Source organism: Crocodylus porosus, unplaced genomic scaffold, assembly GCF_001723895.1.
Source record: "Crocodylus porosus isolate Cpor-Errol unplaced genomic scaffold, CroPor_comp1, whole genome shotgun sequence".
NCBI classification, from domain to species: domain Eukaryota; kingdom Metazoa; phylum Chordata; order Crocodylia; family Crocodylidae; genus Crocodylus; species Crocodylus porosus.
Genome location: NW_017728906.1, coordinates 32,010,596 through 32,017,359, shown reverse-complemented (window position 1 = coordinate 32,017,359; position 6,764 = coordinate 32,010,596).

The following is a 6,764-nucleotide window of genomic DNA, read 5'->3' as shown; positions in this document are numbered from 1 at the left end:
GAGGCTGAAGATTGGGTATGGCTCCTGGTTCTGGGGCAGAGCCAAGCCCTTGTGGGGGCTTCCTTTCCCCCTGCCCCCTCGGCAGGCTGAAGGCTGAGAAGGGGTGTGGCTAAGGGACTTGAGTCCAGCTCACTGCTTTGGGAGGTGGAGCCAAACTGCATTCTGCAAGCTTCCCTTCCCCCATCCCCTCAGCCAACTCTAAGCTGGGGAAGGAGCCTGGCGCTTCATGTGGAGCCAAGCCCAGATGCAGGCTTCTATTGTGGCTGCCTCAGTGGGCTAGGAGGCTGAGAAGGGAGACATGGCTAGGAGACTCTAGACCTGTTGAGAGGGGGAGCAGAAAAAAGACCCCAGTTCTGTCTTTCCGTCCCCACCCCTTCCTGAGGTACTCCCAACTTGGGGGTCCAGTGCAGGATCTGAGGGGTGGGTTCCCCCTCCCCTTCTACCCCTTGCTCAGCTGGCTGGGAGGGTAAGAAGGGGGTGTGGCTTGAGGAATCAGAGGGCTCCCCTCTCTTTTCAGTGGTTAGCAGCCTGGGAGGGTGCTTTAGCACCCTCAGCTATTGGTATAGGCAGTTGTAGGGATCTCGTTGTCTTTCCTGTTTGAACAGTGAATGTCAATTCACTTGCTTATCAGTTCAATCTGTGTGTGAGGGGAGAGGAGTGGGGCAAGGAGGAAACTCCACAAGCCAAAATCAGTCAATACCCACAGCAAGTGAGAGAGAAATCCCAGCTGGAGTAAGGAGCATCCCACAGTGGTTCCAGAGTGAGTTCTCCCTCCAGATTAGCAGTGAAAGCCCTGAGGCAGCTATTTTTGGCCCCACACGGGGGCAGCTGAGGAGAGACCACAGTGTCCGAGGGTGCAAGGCACAGGACAGATCTCCTATCTACAGCATCCAACATCAGAGATCAGTGGGGGTGGTGCTGACTTCATGCTGACGATCTGCAGACAACAAGAGTGGGATGGCAGGCCAGAGTGGACACAGAACCACTGGAAAGAAAGAGGAATACAGCTCCAGGGAGCTAGAGCTGGATCTTCCAGACTGTGTGGGAGCTCAAATGGTGAGTACTGAGACAGGAGCTAGTGCTGATAAGCTGCTTTATGGGTTCAGGCCAGCAGCGTGTATCTCTGAGATGAAAGGCAGGCTTCCCTCACTGCATTGGCAGAGGACTTGCCCTACAGGGAACAGCAGCACTGAGGGGTGAGTCTGTTGAATTCACTGATGTGAGGGTGATGTCTTCAGGGAAAAATGCCAAAAGGAAAGGATCCCTGAGTGTAAAGCCCACCTTGCCCCAGGGGAGCAATTGGGAGCAATTGATTTATGAACAGGGATGGTTTTCCCTGCAGGAGCTTCAATATGATGGCAGACCTTGGATTTCCCACAAGGCAATTATTTTCAGGCTCACCATGGGGTTAGTGGTATAGGCCTATGGAACTGTAAATTGATTTGAATTGATCACCTTGCAGATCCTTAGTTAATTAAAGTCGATTAAGCTACAGACTTTAAATAAATGATGAGTTGATTTGAATCAATGAAGCCAAGAGTACTTAGTGAATTAATGTCAGGGTTTTCTCTCCTGGTTCATCCCAAGAGATAGGCTTGGCATGTAATGCCTTCATATTCGGTTAGATAATTTTGGTTTGGACAGCTGCACGTGCAGTCACTCCAGTAATATATGAGGTGATTATTCCCAGTGTTATGAGCGATTGCATGACATGATGACCCAGACATTTAGCATCTAGGATGCAGTAAGGGTGGGGTATAAAGGAAGATGAGTCCCCAAGAAGTCCTCCAAGGGACCCCATCAGCTGACATAATCAGCTCCCAACATTGTAAGATTCAAAGGTGTGATGGGTGAGAGTATAATATCAGAGATCAGTGTTGGGGTGGTGCTGACTTCGTGCCAATGACATACTCTGATAGGATGTTGGGCAGGAGAGGGCCAAGGCCATATTGTACGTAGCTCTAACACTACACAATTTAGAGAAACCTGAAAAGATTGAATCAATTCAGCCTCTGGTTTTTGACTGTCTATACTTAGCCCAAGTGATCCGAGACTAGTTCAAATCAGTAACACAGCAGAAGTTCAGTGTACATAAACCACTTTCATAATGGCCAAAACTGGTTTAAGATAAACCTGGACAAACATAGTATCAGACTTAATTGATTTAGGTTATATCAGTTTATTGAACTCCTGTCCCAAATCTCCAGATTCAAGTAAACTCATTGTCCCCCAGCCTCCCAGGATGTTTTGGACCTTCACTATAAACCTCGTCTTATCCCAAACTGTGTGCTCCAGCTGAGCAGGAAACTGTCCTTTAGCGCTTCCCAGCTTCCGGCTTTGGCCACTGTAGGCATGTGGCTTTGTTTCTGGAATCAAAAGGGAATCACTGTTCACTTATTAATTCAAACTACACAGTTTAGAATAACCTGCAAAGACTGAATCAGTACAGCCTTGAAGTTTTTAATTGTTTGTACACAGCCTCAGAGAAGCAGCACAGCACAGAAATCACATACTCAGAGAAGCAGAAAAAACAAGAGGAGGCATGAAAATATTTTCAGTTTTGCTTGTGATTGAAAGAGAATGTTTGTATTAGAACTGTGTAAATATCTTTGTTAAATAATTTAATAGTAAATATGGGAATTATGAAGTGGGGTATCTAATTGCTTGCAAATAAATTACTTCATCAGATAATGTGATCAAGTGATTCAGATAATGTAATTTTTTCAGCAGGGAGAGTAACTGGAATATTTTTAAGGGTGCTTTGATATGTTACATTTTGTTGTTTTATACAGATTCTAAGTATTCTCCGAAGCCTTATTTGGCCTTGATTTATGCAGGTTTTTTTCAGTGATAGAGGTGTAAATGAAGAAGGAAATCAATATACATGATGATTTCAGAGCTGTTAAATCAACTTCATCTCTTGCAGTATTGCCACATTGAATTAAAGCTGATGAGTATTGAGATGGCTCAGTTTTGATCTTTTGTGTTATTACATTTACTTATGTGTTACCAAAGTGGCTATAGGTCATGACCACAATTAGAGTTATGTTTGTCTACATATTTTCAATAGACATAAACACACAATGCCTGCCCCCAAAAGCTTACAACTGATATAGACAAGATGGGTAAAGTGTGATGGAAGGAAAGGTTATTTTTATGCAATGGAAGCTGAAGCACAAATAAACTGACTTGCTCAGGCCACCTGCAACCTTTGTGGCATAGCTAGAAATTGAAGCCAAGAGAGGAGAGTCCCAAACCAGTGCTTTAACCATAAAACTGTTTTTCCTCTTCTGGGCTGAATTTCACAGAAACACTTCCTAAAACATTTAAGGTAGTAATATAACTTGTCAGAGTTGCTAATGGGAAATGGAAAGGAATTAGGGATAGGACCCTCCTCCCAGTGGACAGTAGTTGTTTAATTTATATTCAGAACCTGTTAAACATTCAGCCCAGGTTTAACTTTGTTTGTCTTAAGGATGAACGGTAGTCTTTAGTCATTCCATAATTATAGTTAGTAGCTCAGTGACTGAGTCCATAAACAGGCATCATGCAAATTGTCCCTAAATACATGGTGCATACCAATTAGCTAAGTCTATTTAAGTCTGAATTTAGATCTTAAAACATTTTTGTTGTTCTTGAAAGGCTTATGTGCAACTTGGGAGTGCCTGTACAGCACAGAGCAGTACTATGCACAGGTACCCATGGAAGCTCTGCCTATACCAGCTCTGGAATGCATTAGAACTATGCTAATGCAATATTGTCATTCAGTAACTGTGAATGTCCAGGAAGTCTAAGCAGACATTCAAACTCCTGATAGATGAGATTTGTTTATATATTCCAATATAATGCATTTAACGGGACCATGAGGAGGCTTCCATCATCCCTCCCATTGGGAGGAAGGAGTGTCCTATTTATCATTTTAATGATTATATCGAAGACCTGCACCAGGCTACTGATGATGCTTTGTAGTAGATATCAAATCTAAAACTGTCACTGTAGCCTTATCCCTCAATGCCATTTTTAGGTTGTCTATAGTTTGTTCTGTCATTTGGGTGCTGTCTTCCTTACAGATAAATAAATAAGCGCAATGTTGTGACCAGGCTAATAAATCTCTGCTGCCACGCATCTTCAAAAAAGAGTAATTGAAGCCAGGACAGGTGAAGCTACAGGATACTAGGACTGCAAGAGAATGGAGAGCCTAAAGATGCATCTGTCCCATAAAAAGCAGGGTGGGGTCAGATTTTAACTTGCTGAGAAGCAGACCTGTTGAGAGTGAGACTCTAATTATACAAATGTTTTATATTGGTGGGGACCTGTCACAATGCTAACCATAAACCTGCAGCCTTGCTCTAGCTAGCCAAATATTAATTAGACACTAAGAAACTATGGGCTCAAGTGAACAGTTAAATAAGTATATTACACTGAACAACTCTGATGAGACACGCAGCTATAACAAGTGGTAGTAATAAGAAAAGGTAAATACAAATATATATACAAAGTGGTTTACAGGACTATATACATGGGTAAGAGAAACACATTAGAGAGCAAAGAGGGGTCCTGTCCTCTAACTTGCAACAGTAACAGTGTGGTTAACCATCACAGGCATGAACCAACTTAATATTTATTACACTGAACACCGACTCCCTCTTTGTTCACCAACAATATTTCTCAAAGCCCACTCCCACCAGGACTTTCCTCACCCCAAGACTCTGTCCTCATTGCCCACAGAATTACGATACTAGTTGGTCATGGGCTGAGATCCTGGTTTTCTCTGATTTAAATCCCCAATTTTCAGATTAAAAAAGTAACCCCAAATCCACATTTTTCCATTATTTAAATGAAACACCACTATATATAGGTCTTTATATTAGTAGTTTTTCATTTCAATTATGGAAAAATGTGGATTTGGGGTTACTTTTTTTAATTTGAATACTGGTAAAGTTTTAATATTTTTAGAGAGAACCAGGATCTCTGGTCCTGAGGGGTCACAGCTAGGGCACCATGCCTCCCATGGCAGCTACTTCACACTCAACCACCAAATACTTTCCAAGCAGGTCAAGTTCTTACACACACATCAGACAGCAGCATGCACCCACAGGGACTCTCTCACACACTCACCACCTCAGAGACCACACAGTTGGCCCCTCTTTCCTCAGAAGCTGCACTTTTTAACCATTTTGCTCACACTACTCTGTCAGTCTTCCACTCCACCGAATCACTTGGGCCAGAGGGTGGTCAATCGCACACTTCAGTCACCTTACTGACTAATCCAGTGTCCAATCACCTCAGGTAAGTATTGAGTACCATACAAAAAACTGGTAACATTTTCCTGCCAAAAGTGTATTATATAACAGAGGCTGACTGAGCATGCTCACATGGTTGAATGTGGGTCATAGACCTGTAGTGTTTAAAAGTTCACTGTATACAATAGGGACATGGCAGCCAGGGCCAACAGACCTGGTTAGCCTACTTTCAGTTCTATGCTGCTTCCAGTTTGGGAGGAAGCATGTGGTGAGCAGCATGCTATATTTTGGCACAGTGCTCCCTAGCACAGTAAGTGAATGGTATCCCCATGTCCAATGTTCTTTGTCTTGACTGCTGTTTTTACCTGAGTTAACGGATTCTACTTTGCCAACCCAAGTTAAAAATGTGCCTTTTATATAGTGTAAATCTACCATATTATCTCACGTACAACACACCTATCCCCCCAAAATTAGCCCCCCCAAATTGGGGTATGTGTATTAAGAGGGAAGACTGATTGTCTACCTGTAATTGAAGCATTGTGCTTTGATTCCTGCTGCATAGTGAAGCAGCTTTGGCATTACTATTCAGGCAGCTAAGTGAGTCCGTTGACTTCAGGGCTCATTGTTCTTCACTCCCCAGGTGTTAACAATTGTCTTTCTGTTTTAATTGTCTTGATCTTTCACTAATTGACTTATCTGTTCTCAGGGAAATTTTGCTTTCTGCTAGCTGCTCCTGGACTCTGTCTCTCCTAATTCACAGCCCCAGAAATGCTTTAGCTCTGAATCATAGATCTGTTTGTAGAGTCTAATCTTCAGCAGCAGCTAGGGTTTCAGCTTTAGTTAAGTAGGAAAAGGAGGATGAATCCACCGAAGATTACTTTCTATCCTTGCTCTATGCAGCCATTCTATGGGAACATCTTTTTTTCTTCCTTTTACCTTTCAAAAATATGGTGTGTGCTATATTTTAGGGTGTGTCATATATGAGAAAAAACAGGAATTTTAAGGGTGGCTTTTTTAGCCTAGCAGTCTGAAGTCAGAGAACTCACCATAACTTATTGCTGACCATAGCTGTATTGAGGTTAAAACTAAAGAGAGGAAAGAGCTATGTAAATTTGGGGCAAAGTAAATGCAACGACAAATAGGCATAACCTGACCATGCATCATTTTAGGCTCAAATTTAAATTTCAATTCTAACTTTCCAGCATTGGAGGTGTGTGGTTATAGAGCAAGCTTCCAATCTGAATGTGGGGGTGGAGTAAGAAAATGGAACAGTTTTTAAGAGGGAGCATCATAAATATAATTTTATAGTACATGATTATCTATGATAGCAGGGGACTGGAAGTGATAGTCACTTAGTCACTTCCTGTCCTATATTCCCACATCTAACTTGCAAAAAATAGCGCTCTCTTAAAATGCAGCAGATTGAAATGTGGCTCTTATCCTATATAAAGTACCCATTCTTAACTGTACTTAAGAGGAGGATCCATGCGGTGAACCAAAGACTGCGGCGCTGGTGTTATC